This window comes from Zea mays, chromosome 10, assembly GCF_902167145.1.
Source record: "Zea mays cultivar B73 chromosome 10, Zm-B73-REFERENCE-NAM-5.0, whole genome shotgun sequence".
Taxonomy (NCBI): Eukaryota; Viridiplantae; Streptophyta; class Magnoliopsida; order Poales; family Poaceae; genus Zea; species Zea mays.
In genome coordinates, this window is record NC_050105.1 from 30907184 (window position 1) to 30924208 (window position 17025).

The following is a 17025-nucleotide window of genomic DNA, read 5'->3' on the forward strand; positions in this document are numbered from 1 at the left end:
GAGGAGAAAATCTGAGTCTGATGCCATCTTGCGGGGGTGTTCTTCCTCTGAGAGAAAGGTGTCATAGGCACGGACGTCATCAGAGCCTATCTTTCGCGAGGGGTGGCTCCTCTAAAGGCTCAATCTATGCCCCTTATAAGATGGGAAAAGATTTCTCGCCTCTTCTGCTTGGGTCCTTCTAAGTGACTCGGACATCGCCCGGTGGGTGAACCAGGCTCTGGAAATTTGGAAGGAGGTGCTGGGGACAACGAGACCACCCTTTCCTATAGCCCTGAGTGCCCTCCGATGTGCTTTGAGGCGAGCTTTATTGAATTTGTAAGTATCCTTTATTGCTCCTTTGGGTGCCTTCCCTTATCACACGGACCTGATGATTTTATTTCGTTGCCTTTTTTACCCCTTCCTGATTGGGGATATGGTGCCCCAAGGGTGGCTTACAATGATGCCATCGTTCTGTCGTCCCGACTCCCCTCCCATGGTGGTTGTCTCTAGAGAAACTTTTTTGAGTTCGGAAAAATCTTTGGGTGAGACATAGGCATTGTTGAAGGTCATAGTCCCCCCTACGCATCCCCTATTTGCGGCCCAGGAGCCCGCCACGGTGAGCATGATTGATGACAATCCTCTCCAGCCGGGGGATCTCGCCACAAGAGGTCATCCCTTTGTTGGACTGCCTCCCACGGGTGTCGGGCCCTTACGCCAACCGTCACCAATGGGGGAGATGCAACCTCCCTGTCATCGGTGCGGATTGCGTTCGGAGGACGGGGATGGTCCACACGCAGCGTCTGAGGTGCGCGCCTGCCCCGTGGAGGTCAAGGGAGCGTTTTTTCCCTAAGACGGGGCGTCAGTGATTCGACAACATCTTAGCCATTTTGAGGAGGCATGGGACTCATGCCACCGTTCGAAGTCCCACCGTAGAGGGAGTTGTGGCAGCAGGGTCCGTGTTCGGTCAATCGGTGTGGCCTAAGCATCTCGTGGTCGAGACAAATAACAGTCTCCCAATAGCCTAGCTAGACCTCGCAGAGACATAGTCGCAAGGTTGTTGTGTCGATGGATCTTTGTCAAGGTCCATGTCTAAAGGTGAGTATCGTACTCTCCCATCCCTAACTTTTGATCCTTTTAGTCCCAGTAATTCGTTGATGGGTTTTCCTGTTTTTACCAGTGATGGTGCTGGAGGAGCTTGCGCGTGCGGAGGAGCGTCTCTAGGTCCTTAGTTGTGAGCGCTCCAATCTGTCCACGACCATCGACCCTGTATGCGACCACCTTGGGGTTTTGCAGGTAAGTGTCCGCCCGTACTCCTCGAATGGCACTTGTCTCTGGCTACATTCACGAACTAGAGGCCACTGGGTTTCGGCTTGGGGTCCTCTATGCCTCAGTCGTTGCTCATCCTCTCGATGAGGACTCGGTCAAGCGGGGTTGAGCCTGCCTCGGATGCACCATCAGTTGGTCACATGGCGAGCTCTTAAGACCTGAAGGCATTGGCGGGACCCATTGCATGGCGCTCTCCCTGTGGTCGCTCATTTTATGAGTTCCCTAGAGAAGGAAAAGTAGAGAAATAAGTTTGTTGTGGGGTACTGTAAAAGCAAGGATATGTTTAATAAAAGTCATTAGGGTCCTTGGCATTGTGCTTTTCGTTCGTCTTCGCTAGCGACCGTTCTGTCGAGACGGGTGTTCGCAAGTTTTCGGTTCCCTCAAGTTCCAGTGGTGACCATTACCTTAGCCTTCGAGGCATAGGTATTCATAGTCTTGACCAGCTTCCCCATCAGGTCCTTCCATTCACGTTGCCCGCCCCGTAGGTTGGTTTCTAGCGAAGATGGGGATGAAGGCTTCTCGCTTGATGCTTTCCCCAAGGTTTAGCCACAGGGTCTTTGGTTACATTGTCCTAAGGTCCCCTTCCCATCGAGGGTGCCCCGGGGAAGCACGAGCGGTGCGATGTTGTGTTTTTCTAGGACTCTTTGAAGGAAAGTTGTAAATACTCAAAGCACATTGTTATAGAAAATGGAAAATGACATAGCTGGTTTTACGATCAGAGTTTTCGCTCGTTACTCCGTTGAGTCTGTTGTTCATTCATCCCACCTCATTTGGTTCTCGATACGCTTCCTGTCTTGAAGTCACTTACGAGAAATGAGCAGAAGGGAATGGAAAAAAGAAAAAAATCGAGAAAGGGGAGACAAGGGTTCGACCGAGACTCTCTCCCCTGCTTACCATGTTCATCGCAAAGAGTGTTCTTGACAACACATTTTATTTATGATCGTTCGGGGTTTTACAAAGAAGGCGTATATCCGCTTCGGCTAGTCATCTACTACGGGATCTTTTGCCGTAGGCATTACATCCGATGTTTCCTCCAGTCCTACCATGTGTGGGGTCCCACCCTAGTAGGATTATCGACGAAGCTATGGTGGCTGAACAGTCCTCGTCCCCCTTATCGCTAGGGGGGCTACTGATCATCGCCCCTAGAGGGACCTAGATCTGAGTCCGAGTCCGTGTAGAGTGCATCGTAGATGAGGTCCTCGCCGCCACCGGCCATCTCCATGAACTTTAGTCATCTGTCGTGTGGAGGTGGCCATGGGCCATGAGGGCAGTGATTATCGCCGGGGCGTGGTGCACTCGAGATGGAAAGGCGTCGAAGCCGTTGCGAGAGCTGTCATGGTAAGGCATCGTCTCTGCGTCATACGACGCAAAGAGCTCTGTGTAGGATGCGAAGAAGACTGACAGATCATCATATGAGGGGTTTGGCTCCATATGAATCACAATCTATCGCCCTAATTATTCGGCCTTGGAAGGCAGGGCCGTACTGGGCCCCCCCGCGCCGCCCGCGCTGGGCGAGACTAAGGGCGCCAAGGGCCACTGAGACGACTTTGGGGCTCTTGGGCAAGATAGGTCGGGCGGGTACCACCTAGACCATGTCGACCTCCCGACTGATGGTGAAGTCGAGGCTGCTGAAGCGAATGGACGCTCCGAGAGTGCATTCAACATGGGAGCCTTTGTCGACCCTCATGGTCGTGCCAAGATTTCTCAGCAGAGGGGGTCAGGCTTCTAGGGCCCTGATCGCTTCTTCTTCGCCGTTGAAGGGGAACTTAAAACTGCCAAAACAGAACCCCATTCTGGGAGGTCGATTGGCTTCGCCACTTGCCATCTGAGCTTGGATAATATCATCAAAGAACGTGCAAGGCCCCTACCTGGTGCACCAACTATCAGTGTTTTGTACCTCTCTCTGACAAGTAAATTTATTATACGCGTTCTAGGCTCGAAGGGTGTGCATAGAGGGCGTAAGGTTTATACTGGTTTGGGCAGAACGTCCCTGCTTCGAGTCATCGGTGGCTTGCGCTAACGATACCATTGATGATCAAACTCGTACTAGGGGTTACAAGCGGTTGAGAGAGGGAGGAGTGGCTCCCAAGTACCTTTTATCGGGGTGGAAGTGGAGCTTAGAAGCTGCTGAGTGGAATCCTAGGTATGTCTTAGCTCAGCAGGGCTCCAGCCTCCGGGTCCTCATCGGCGCTCCTCCTCCTCCTGTTTTTCCTTATGGGTTCATGTCCGTCTGAAGGCGTCTGGTTGCCCAAGAGCTCTCTTATTTCGATCCCCTTGCCCTGAAGATAGCCTCTCCCTTTTATAGGCTGGGAGAGGGGTCGGCCAACTGGGAGAGGGGCCGTAAGGCAAGGGTAAAACCAATGTTTTACCTCGAGTAGAGCCATGTGTACTCGTGGGGCTCGAAGCTGCCTGGTTGTCTCGTATTTACTGTGGTTGATGACGTGCTAGCGGTGATGGACCCAGGCATCATCACTTTGGCTACATCGACCCCTGGCCTCCGTAGCCTAGGGCTCGGCGTAGCCCGTCGTGTCCTGCAGGAGGTCTGCGCACTTAGTTCTAGTCTGATAGGCAATAAGTGTGTTGTAGGGCGAGGGGTGCATAGGCCATTAATGCGCTGTAGTTCGAGGGGCTCGTAGGTCATGAGTGTTATGTGGCCTGAGGTGCTCATAGGTCATGAGTGGGAAGCGGACTGGCGCAACTCTGTGGCTCGATGTCAGACATGGTTAAATGTGGTTGGCTACTTATGGCGAGTTAGTTTGGGACTGGGCGCGGGATCCACTAGGGTGGTTCCCTTCCGACACGCTCGACCTCTTGTAAGGTTCCGCCACGCCCAACCACGGGCTTGGTGCCGCAGGGTTCGACTGGGGGTGAGTCCTTTCAGGGTTGACGCGTCCGCCTCTTCCAACTGACAGGTAGGCCCCAGCGACCAGGGGTCCTTCCCCAGTGTGCTCACTGACCGATGGGTCTTGGGGACCGGGGATCATTTCCCCGACAAATCAAAACGTGACACTGATTTAATTGGCACTTTTTTTGTCTTTTCAATCTCTCTTCTATTAGTTTATATAATTTTTACACAAAATAAGTAACTAGATATTATATTTTCCCTAATTTTCTTGTAATTTTAGGAGTAACAACATAATTACTAAAAACAAAAAACTACATAAAAGAGCTTAATAGTTTTCCCCGATTCAATTCTTATCTTCTAAGGATAAAAATATTACTAGAGCTAAGTAATACTATTATCAAACTACTAAAATTTTGTTGATTTTATTAAGCAAGTTAAGTGACGTTCCTTCTAATTACTAACTAAATCAATTTTACATATATTTTCAAAGAAACACTTAGCAAACAATAATCAAATGATCTCTAATCTTTATAAATACATTCTCTTATCTAAACTAACATATAAAGTATTTCTAGAAGTTTCAGAGATCTAGATCTAGATCCTTAATTTTCACAAATATTTCTGAGAACTTTATATGGGTCTAGATTTAAAATTTCTAAAAAATTCTGGAAATATTTATGTAAGTTAGTTTAGCTAAGATAAGTTCTTTGTAAAAATTGGAGATCATTTTGTTACTGTTTGCTATTTTTTTTAAAAAAATGTAAAATTAATTTAGTTAGTAATTAGAAAAAGTCCACTTAACTCGATTAATAAAATCAACAAAAGATGTAGTAGTTTAGTGATAGTATTAGTTAACTCTAGTAAAAGTTTTAGCATCAGAGATAAGAAATGAATCAGCAACAAAAATATTAAACTATTTTTATATAGTTTTTTATTTTTAGTAATTAAGTAGTTATTCTAAAAATTCAAGAAAAAACTGTGTAAATATAATAATAATTACCGATTTTGTGTAAAAAAGTATATAAACTGCGAATACTACTGGAAGACGGCTCATTTTTAAGCTGTTTCATTATTTTGAGAAAGTGGATGTATTTTTATTTTCGGATGTATATTTAGTATAAATGACATGGGTATGGTCAAGAATTAGCATTGTTGGGGAAATGTGGAGGTCAATGATTGCCAAATATACTAGGGCATAAATTAAGATAAGTTGTACCACCGGCGGCAAGAGGTGACATGAGCTTGACGACGCTGGATTGGAATCAAAAGTGCTTAGCTACTTTGTCCCACAAGGTAGTTGGCAGCTGATGAGGTGTTTTGCCCACACTGATTAGACCGACGATTTGATGTTATTTACTAAGCAGATAATAAAGTGTGTGGACCACGTTATCTTTTCTTTGGAGTGAAGGTGTGAAAACAGAAAGGACAATGATTCGGTGAGAATAAAGAGTGGTTGTGGTTGAGAACCAAAGTGGATGTATCGATTGGCTTAGCAACGGGGTTCCAATTAATAGTGCGTTTTCGTTGTGGAGTGTCTTTCTTCTAGATACCATTCCTTAGACATAAATAACTTGTATCTTAAAGGGTTAAATGCAAAAATGCATAAGAGTTGTCATATCCTAGCCCCTGCGATGGTGATTTTCTGGCCCGAGGTTTAATAGAATTAATAGTATAATCATACCAATAAGGTGCATCTTTTTTTCGGAAGCCTATCTCGAAAGAACCTACAGGTTAAGCGAGCTTGGCTTGGAGCAATTTGGGATGAGTGACCGACCGGGAAGTTTTCTCGGGAGCGCATGAGTGAGGACAAAGTGCGCATAAAAGACTCGTGTTGGTCTGTGAGGATAATATATGATCCTATAGAGCTGCCAGGAGTAAGTACTGCCGATTCAGGAATTGGACTGGGTGTTACAAGTGGTATCAGAACCGACCCTCGAGGTTTCACGGGCGTGTGTGGGCTAAGGGGTTCGGGTATATGGCGCATGGCGTATGTGGGCCCGGAGTGGTCACATGGCATGACATATGACGATACTAGACACACAGACGTGGTTAAGAGGGGAGATTTCTGGATTGAGGTTGACCGACGAGGACGTCGGTCTTCTAAGCAGGGGTGGATTGTCATATCCTGACCCCTGGGATGGTGATTTCCTGGCCCAAGACTTAATATAATTAATAGTGTAATCATACCAACAAGGTGCATTTTTTTCGGAAGCATATCTCGAAAGAACCTCCAGGTTAAGAGTGCTTGGCTTGGAGCAATTTGGGATGGGTGACCGATCGGAAAGTTTTCTCGGGTGCGCATGAGTGAGGGCAAAGTGCGCATAAAAGACTTGTGTTGGTCTGTGGGGACGATATATGATCCTAGAGAGCTGACAGGAGTAAGTACCGCCGGTCCAAGGATTGGACGGGGTGTTACAAGAGTAAGAACGTAACTTGACGAAGAACGTATTTAGCACGGTTCTTTAAGTTTAGATACACTTTCAGTTATATAACCCACATAAATAAGTTATATCACATAAATAAGTTATATCTTGATATGTTCTAGTAAATAAGATATAATATTGAAGTACATTGGGTTGTATGAACATGTTTTTTATTAGATGTATCTAGTACTTAGAGAATCATAACATAGTATCTACATTGTACGTGCCATCAAAACATGCAAAGTCGTAAGGTTAATTAGCTCGTACGTCCTGTTTAATTAGAATGGCAAATGGGAAGAAAAGACCGCAAGAAATTAAATACACTCACACTACAAATTACTGTGGACAAACCGGTGCCTTGGTCCTGTCATATATGCTAGCTTGTTAGTCGACAGTCCAACCACCGTACCCACCCTATAGGTGATAAATCAGATCTTGTCATCACGTACAATCTCTGCATGTACCACCGGGCGCCCATCATAACACGTCGTATATAGAACCAAGGTGCTGTTTGGTTCAAAAAATGTAACGCAAATGGTAATGGTAATGGTTTCGGCTTGATTACTGGCGGTAACAAATTTGAATAGGCTGGTATCAAATTTTAGCGTGATATCTGATTACGGTTGGACTAAAACAAACATGATTTAACGTTATCCGTTACCCATTACGTTACAAATATGTGAACCAAACAGCACCCAAATGCTTTGGTTACGATGGAACTATCACCGAAAACTGACATGTACAACATTATATTCGGGCCGCATGCATGTGTTACACTACACCGACCGGGGATGATTCAAGTGCAAGCAGTGGCGGAGGACGCGTCAAAATTAAGGTGTTGCTAACGCAACAACGAAAAAAACTTACAACATAATTTAAATCAATTCATACATACGAGACTATTAAACAAATGAAATAAGAGTCCATTTCTAGAAGATAGACAACCGCATTTGCCTAGTTTCTCTTCATCTCTACTGCTTGTTTTGTTTGCTCGGCATCAGAGCTGCAGAATCATGAAGCAGGCGGAATGCTCAATGCTGTACAGAGGCCACATGTATTCAGTGTATTTAAATGTAAATTGTTTGTTTAATTCGGCACAACCCACTGTTGGGGCGAAGGCAAAGACGCCACCCTTCGCTCGAGGCCTTCGCTGCAGCCGCTGGTCCGACAGAGACAAAGCGGGCAGGGACACCCTTCGCAAGACTCGGCACTTTGACGAAGGCCTGCGGCGACGTCCTACCACGGCGCGTCCTCGTTCAGTCCCAAGGCCCACGTGCGATCTGGCCCATTGTAACGGGCCCCGCGTGGCCGCCTCTGTATTACGGGCCTGACTTGTAAAGGAGTACTTGTAATTACGGTCTGTAACCCTGCTTTATGGGAATATTCTGGGGATAAAATAGGTGTCTGAGGGCACATGCGTCCTTAACACAAGACGCTGGGCACTCAGATACCTATAAATACCCCCGCACAGTGCCCGTGAGAGGCTAGATCAACAGAGCTATTGCCCCCGTGCACGTAACCCTGTTGTCACCACCGCTCACCCTTGTTGGCCTTCTTGCTGCAGAGAGCGAGTTCCAACATTTGGCGCCCACTGTTCGTGCTACGACAAAACCACCCGCGATGGCACCCAAGAGAGCTAACCCCAAGGCTGACGAGGCTGCGAAGGCAGCACTGCTGGCCGCAAGAAAGGGCAAGGCCCTCGTCCTCACCCAATCCACCCACCAAGAGCCCACTGAAGACAATGTTCCCCACACCGGCGAAGACGACACCTTCCGCACCTGCGGAACCGAAGGACAGTCACAGCCGCCCCCAGGCTTCGCCCCACTGGAGGGCGTGGACCTCACCGAGGACGGCGAGGTCCTCGGCGTCTCAACAGAAGAACAGCTGCAGCTGCGCGCCCTGCGCCTCAGGAACCGCAATCTCCAGAGGCAGAAAGAGATACTGGAGGCCAAGCGCCAGCGTGTGTCCGCACTAGCCAAAGTGCGGCAAATGATACGCGACGAGGAGCAGAAAGCCCAAGACCTCGAGCGCGAGATCGCGCTGATGCAGCGCGAAGGCCACCTCGGTCTACAGCAAGAGCCACCCCTCCAACAGCGCACACAACCGGAGGACGCGCACGAAGGCCACCTCGGCCGGCAGCATGGCCCACCCCTGCAACACCGGGCGCAGCCGGAGATCCCGCGTTTCCCCCAGCATGACTACGTCTCCCAGCACGGCGCGCCATTCCAAGGGGTCAACTACCTCGACGAGCGAAGTCCCCTGGCGCCACACCTACAAGTGACGCCTTGGCCGGCTAACTTTCGAGCGGGGGCATACCCCAAGTACAACGGCAGCACCGACCCGGCGCAGTACATCATGAGTTATCAGGTCGCCGTTGCATCAGCCGGAGGAGACGACGCCACAATGGCGAAGTCTTTCATCATCGCACTAGAGGGCCCAGCACTCACCTGGTTCACCAGATTGCCTCCGCTGTCCATCGATTCGTGGAGAAGTCTCAGGGACAAGTTCCTCCTCAACTTCCAAGGCTACCGTCCAGACACCGACGCTTTGGCCGAGCTCTCACTTTGCAAACAGCTGGAAAAAGAGACTCTGCGTGAGTATTACCGCAAGTTCTTAACACTCAAGTCACAGCTGCCCTCTGTCGACGATCAGATCGCTATCCACTACGCCATCAATGGCCTTCGGGCTGGCGTCCTCTACAGCCATTGTATCAGAGATCCACCAAAGAGCTTGCAGGAGCTATATCAGCTCTTCGAAAAATATGCCAAATCCGAAGAGCTCCACCAGCGCAAGGTTGAGTCACAGCGGAAGCCCAAAGATGCCCCGCAGTCCAGCCGCACCTGGACGAGGACTCCGCAACCAGACTCCGGTCGAGATGGCCGCAGTCAACAGCAAGTGCACAACATCGTCAACCAACAGCCTGCTGCTGATCCCCCTCGCCGCCAGGAATATCCCCCTCAGGGCCGCGGAAACGGAACTCGCGGCAGGGGTCGAGGGCGGGCGCAACAGCCGCCGCGCCGATTCTATTGCCTTTTCCACGGCGAAGACTGCGCCCACCAGACCAAAGACTGCCCCGAGACGAAGGCCACCAGAGACAGAATGGCGCGGGCGCAGCCAGCCGACAACCCCAGAATTGTCGCGCATAATTACCAGCCACCCCCTCCACCATATATTCACGCTCCCGCTCCGCATCCACCGCACCACGCTTACCAACACCATCAGGAAGTACAAATCGTACCTCCTCCACCCCCACCACCACACCAGCAACATCAGAACAACCCCCATGCCCCAAAGCAGGAAGACTTCGCCGATCAACCATATCGCGGAGTCATTCACATGATAACAGGGGGGTCTAGCACTGACTTCGACACCAAGCGGCAGAAGCGGGACCACTACCGCAGCATCAACCATGTCGCCGTCACTGGCCCAGTCGTGCAGACGAAGTGGTCCCACATACCGCTAACCTTCGACGCACGAGACGTCGACCTGCGCAGCGCCCCCCACATCGACGCTATGGTCATCAATTGCAGCGTGGCAGGCTGGGACTTACACAAAGTCCTAGTCGACAACGGCAGTCAGGCGGACATCATCTTCCTCCACGCCTTCGACCGCATGGGTATAAGCCACAGCTTGCTGAAGCCTTCGGACAACCCGTTGTATGGTTTCGGCGGCAAGGGCACCTTCCCAGTTGGCAAGATAGAGTTGCCCCTCTCCTTCGGTGTAGCGCCCAATGCCCGAAGTGAGCAAGTAACCTTTGACATTGTCGACATGGTATATCCATACAACGCCATCATGGGCCGGGGCTCCATCAACAAGTTCGAAGCCGCCATCCACGGGTTGTACCTATGCATGAAGATATCAGGCCCGCTAGGCGCCATCACAGTCTACGGCAACCAGCAGACGGCGCGCAACATTGAGCGGGACTTCGTGCCCGGTCAGAGAAACGTACACTGTCTCACGACCCAGCGCGAGGTCCCTGCGCCGGCCAGCCCAACCGACAAGCAGCACGACAAGGCACAGTTGCAGTGCCAAGATGGGACCAAGACCGTCCCCCTCGATCAGGCCACGCCCAAGCAGACAGTAACTATCAGCGAAGACCTCACCTCACTCGAAGAAGAGAGACTTCTCTGCTGCCTGGCCAAGAATAAAGATGTCTTCGCCTGGTCTGCCCTCGATCTGGTCGGAGTCAGCCGAGCCATAATTGAGCACAGCTTGGGGATTGACCCTTCGGTGCGACCCAAAAAGCAGAAGCTTCGCAAAATGTCAGACGAGAAGACAGAGGCCGCCAAGGCGGAGGTGCATCGCCTCCTGGAGGCTAAATTCATCGAGCCAGTGGCTTACCCCACGTGGCTCTCCAATGTTGTGATGGTGCAGAAAAAAAGCGGAAAATGGCGCATGTGCATAGACTTCACCAGTCTCAATAAGTCCTGCCCAAAGGACAATTTCCCGTTGCCGCGGATCGACAAAATAGTCGATAGCGCGGCCGGATGCGAGGTCATGTCCCTCCTCGACTGCTTCTCTGGCTATCACCAGATATACATGAAGGAGGAAGACAAAGCCAGCACCAGCTTTATAACACCCTTCGGCACCTATTGCTTTGTCAGAATGCCGGAGGGTCTCAAGAATGCCGGATCCACCTTCTCCAGACTCACCAAAACAGTGCTCGAGGGGCAGGTCGGCAGAAATATATTCACATATGTGGACGACATCGTCGTCGCCAGCAAAAATAAGGAGGACCATCTCGCCGACCTGGCAGAAACATTCGCGAACATGCGAGATGCACGACTCCGCCTAAACCCGGAAAAGTGTGTTTTCGGTGTTCGCCAGGGCAAGATATTGGGCTACCTGGTGTCCCGTCGGGGCATCGAGGCCAACCCAACCAAGATCCAGGCCATCGTCGATATGTCGCCTCCGCAGTCGGCCAGGGACGTCCAGCGCCTGACAGGCAGGATGGCCGCTCTCAACAGATTCATCTCCAGGTCCGCCGAGCGAAGTCTTCCATTCCTCAAAACACTCCGCGGCGCGAAAGACTTCGCCTGGGGACCGGAGCAAGCAGCGGCCTTCGCCTCATTAAAACAGTACCTGACGGAGCTGGCCATCCTCACAAGCCCAGACTCCTCGCTCCCCTTATTGCTCTATGTCGCGGCTTCGCCGCACGCGGTCAGCGCGGCACTGGTACAGGAGCAGACAGTCGAGGGCGCAGTCAAACAGTGCCCTGTCTATTTTGTCAGCGAAGTCCTGACACCGTCCAAATGCAACATGACAGAGCTGGAGAAGATTGCCTACGCAGTTGTCATGTCCTCGCGCAAGTTGCGCCATTATTTTGAAGCATTTAAGGTCCGAGTCACCTCAGACAGGGGGCTCGGCGAATTATTCAGGAACCCGGAGGCATCAGTGAGGATTGCCAAGTGGGCAGCCGAACTCTCCGGCTACCACATCAGCTTCGAGCCCAGGACAGCTATCAAGTCGCAAGTCCTGGCAGACTTCGTCGTCGACTGGACAGGGCCAATAACGCAGCCGGACCCATCCACAGAAAAGGTCTGGACTATCCATTGCGACGGTGCATGGTGTCATGCGGGGGCAGGCGTCGCTGCAGTCGTAACCTCACCAGCCGGAGTCAAACACAGATACGCAGCACGCCTCAGCTTTGCTCTGGAATCCGACAAATGTACAAACAACATAGCAGAGTATGAAGCAGTCATCCTCGGTCTCCGCAAACTAAGGGCCCTCGGAGTCACCACATGCATCATCAAAACAGACTCCAAGATAGTTGCCGGTCAGGTCGAGAAAGACTATGCAGCAAAAGACCCCGCGCTCATGCAATACCTCGCGGCTATCCGAAGTCTCGAGAGACAGTTCAAGGGATTCACCCTACAGCATGTTGATAGGGCCAAGAACGAGGAGGCCGATGCCTTAGCCAAGGCCGCCGCCAGGGGCGAGCCCCTGCCCTCCGACGTGTTTTTCCACACCATCGGCACTCCAGCTGTCCGGAGCCCCGAAGGGCTCCAGATCACTAATGATAGCGAAGGCCACCGTACAGTCAACCTAATCATGACAGAAGACTGGAGGGCACCAATAACCCTGTTCCTACAGGGATACTATCATCCAGCCGACGTCAGTGAGGCAAAGCGCCTCAGACATCGAAGCCGGGACTTCGCTCTGATCGAAGGCCAACTGTACAAGAAAGGGGTCAGTCAGCCAATGCTCAAATGCGTCACCGAGACCGAAGGCATGCAGATCCTACGCGAAGTCCACAGCGGCACGTGCGGCTCGCACGCAGGGCCAAGGGCCCTGGCTGCCAAGGTGATCCGTCAAGGGTTTTACTGGCCCGCAATGATCTGCGCCGCAAATCGGGTCGCGAAGTCCTGCGAAGCCTGCCAGAAGTTCTCCCCTCGGTCAGGCAACCCCTCGCAATATACAAAGCTGATTGCCCATACATGGCCTCTCCAGCGCTGGGGCCTGGACATCGTCGGGCCCCTGCCCACCGCTCAGGGGAACCTTAAGTTCGCCTTCGTAGCAGTCGAATACTTCACCAAATGGATAGAAGCGAGGGCTGTTTCCACAATCACATCAAAGACTGCCCAAAAATTCTTCTGGCAGAACATCGTTTGCCGCTTCGGAGTACCGTCCGAGCTAACAGTCGACAACGACAAGCAGTTCGACAGCCAAGATTTCAAGGATTTTTGTTTCTCCATCGGCACCAAGCTTGCCTTCGCTTCAGTCTATCATCCGCAGTCCAACGGGGTCGTGGAGCGCGCCAATGGGAAAATATTCACAGCTGTCAAAAAGATGCTCCTCGATGAAAGAAAAGGCAAGTGGACCGATTTATTACCAGAGGCAGTCTGGGCGCTCAACACAACCGAGTGCAGAGCAACCGGGTTTACTCCTTTCCGCCTTCTATACGGATCGGAGGCAATGACCCCGCAAGAGATAAAGCATGGGTCCCCACGTACAGTTCCGTCAGCCGTCCCCGACGTGGATGAGCCAACTTCAAAAGATCTCATTGACGGAGACCGGGTCTTCGCCTTACAGGCCCTGAACAAATATCAGGCCCAGACCAAAGCATGGCGCGACCGTGCAGTTATCCCGAGGGAGTTCAGCGAGGGGGACCTCGTACTCATCCGAACAGCTCGGACGGAGTCCAAGGGCAAATTGGAGCCCAAGTGGGAGGGCCCCTTCATAGTCAAGTCAAAAGCTTCCCCCAGTGCTTACAGGCTCACAACGCCAAACGGCGAGGACCTAGAGCACTCCTGGAGCGTCGACAACCTTCGCAAATTTTTTGTTTAACCCATTTAGGGCCGATTTCGCCCTTGTAATTCGCCGCAAACAATCTTGTACCGGCCCGCACTCTTTTCCTCCCGGGGGGTGAGGTTTTTAACGAGGCGGAGCCATGTAATATATGTGAGAAAAAATCCCCCACAAAAGCATGTGTCGAAAAAAGACCGCAACAACGGTCTTCGGCATTCGACCAATTCGAAGTCACCGCGAGGCTAAGCGCTAGCCACCCTCGCGTGCGACCTATCCGCGCAGAAGTCGCCTAAGGGTGCAGCCGGACTTAGCACAACAAGTGCGCAAAATCCGAAGTCTATCGCGAAGACTATCCGCGCAGAAGTCGCCTAAGGGTGCAGCCGGACTTGGCACAACAAGTGCGCAAAATCCGAAGTCTATCGCGAAGACTATCCGCGCAGAAGTCGCCTAAGGGTGCAGCCGGACTTGGCACAACAAGTGCGCAAAATCCGAAGTCTATCGCGAAGACTATCCGCGCAGAAGTCGCCTGAGGGTGCAGCCGGACTTAGCACAACAAGTGCGCAAAATCCGAAGTCTATCGCGAAGACTATCTGCGCAGAAGTCGCCTAAGGGTGCAGCCGGACTTAGCACAACAAGTGCGCAAAATCCGAAGTCTATCGCGAAGACTATCCGCGCAGAAGTCGCCTAAGGGTGCAGCCGGACTTGGCACAACAAGTGCGCAAAATCCGAAGTCTATCGCGAAGACTATCCGCGCAGAAGTCGCCTAAGGGTGCAGCCGGACTTAGCACAACAAGTGCGCAAAATCCGAAGTCTATCGCGAAGACTATCCGCGCAGAAGTCGCCTGAGGGTGCAGCCGGACTTAGCACAACAAGTGCGCAAAATCCGAAGTCTATCGCGAAGACTATCCGCGCAGAAGTCGCCTAAGGGTGCAGCCGGACTTAGCACAACAAGTGCGCAAAATCCGAAGTCTATCGCGAAGACTATCCACGCAGAAGTCGCCTAAAAGGTGCAGCCGGACCAAGCACAAACGCGCAAAAATCCGAAGTCTATCGCAGGAACCGCCTAAGGGCGCAGCCAGCACAGTATAACAAAAAGCAGAAACAACAGCAAGACCAATCAATCAATCACACCAGACAAAGTACACAGCGCCCTCGCAGGCACAGGCACGCGAGGGCACACAACTCCATTTTACAAGCCTTTACACATACACAAGCGAGGGCACCACGCCCTACATCGGCTCAACCTTAGGAATAATCCCCATCTCTCTATAATTAAATAACATTATCCTAAGCTCCTCACCCGCAAAAAGGCTTCGCAGCTCCCCTTCCCCTGCACCCGAGGCGGCCGGCAAAGACAGCAGCTCCTGCCGGCCAGCCCTACTAACGCGAAGCCGAGCCCCTTCCTCCGCACTAATCCTACGCTTTGCAACCGCCCTTCGTCGTCGGTGCCCGGTGCTAGGACCGGGCACGCCTGGCGCGTCCGCAGCATGTGGTGCAGCCTCCGCCGCAGCCACGTCCAAGGCCGCAAAATAATCCAAGTCCTCCTCCGACGACTCCTCAGTCCACTCAACCGAGCTCCCAGAGTCAGTAACATCAAAAAACTCAGAAACAGACCCACCACAGTCATTTCCATCTTCCGCGGTCGAAGCCGCCAAAAACTCAGTGGTAGCGGTTGCGTGCGCAGGCCCAAAATCTTGAACCTGCGCAGCAACCAAAATTCAGTACAACATCCAAAAATCCCTCAACCCTAAACACCACCTACGCCACCTGCGAAGGCCCGGCCGCTGCGGGAGCCTCCGCCGCTGCCTCTGCTGGATCCTCAGCGCTCGGCACAGCAGCTGCGGGGGCATCTGGCGCGCCTTCGGCCACCTTTGGGGGAAGGTCTTCGCCGGCCGCGGCAGATGCAGGAGCGCCCGGTGCATCTTCCGCAGTCTCCGGGGTAGGTCCCGGGGCGACTCCAGTCGAGGCCTCCGCAGGGGTCGTCTCCGGCTCAGGCAGCTCGCTGTTCAGCGCCCCGAAGTCGTCCACCCGCTCGCCGCGCTCCGCCTAAAACAAAACGCACAAAAACTCAGCAAACACACGCACAGACCGCATCCAGCACACGCCGGGCAAACGACAGCGTTACCTGAGCCCTCGCAGCCTCGGCCCGCGCCCGGACCACCTCACGACCGTATGAACCCCACATCCGGTCATAGAGGGCCCCGGCGGAATCCTTCACCACGGGGTCTTCGACCTCAAAGATATCACGCCCAAAATCCTCATCCACCTGGTCGAGGGCCTCAAAGTGCCGGCAGCCTTCGCGAGAGAGCGCGTTCATCGCTGCCTCGCAGGTGACCAGGGAGGTGAACGCCATCAACCCCGCCAAGACAGTGGGGAGCTCCTGCAGTTCCTCCTGCACCCATTCCAGACAGCGAAGCCCGGCCTCTCGCTCCGGCACCTCGAAGTCACCCGTCCGCACACCCAGCTCGCGATATGAAGTCATGAGCTGCGTGCGCGTCCGTTCGGCCTCCGCTCGCATCGCGGCCTCGGCCCCCTCCGCGCGGCTCTCCTGGGCAGTAAGCCGCCGCTGCAGCTCTCCGGCGAGCTCCTTGGCGATATTGCCTTCCGCCCGCGCCAACCTGGCCTCCGCCTGCGCAGCCTGCTCTTTGGCGATGGCTTCGTTGGCCTCCCTCCTCTCCCCCGCCAGCTGGCGTCGGAGGTCAGCCTTCTCCTTCTCAAGGACGGCCACCTTCTCCGCCAGTTTGCGGCACTTGCTGTCGGAGGCCGACTTCTCACGGACAGCGTCCGCATGTTGCGTCCGAAGTCTCTCGACCTCGGCAGACAACGCTGCCGTAAGGGCCCCCGACGCAGTGCGGCTGGTGAAGTCAGCCACCTGCAGAACACACGTAAGGTCGTTGTGCAAAAAAAAAAAAACGTATAGCTCGGCGGACCTGATTCAGCGCCTCCGTCGCTCGACTCAGCGCCTCCGTCGCTCCCTTCAGCCGACGGGTCGCCACGCCCGCCTCGTCTCTGACCAGCGCGAGGGCAGACACCTCGCCTCCGGCGCCAAGGGTCTCTCCCCCCGCTTTCGGCGCTGGCGCAGCCGTCGCGATCGCCGCGCCAGGCACAACTAGAGCAAGCGGGCCCTCGTCCGACCCTGCAACGCATCAACAATCAAAAAAAAGAGGTATATATATTCATATATACTTACCCCCAAGATAGTCG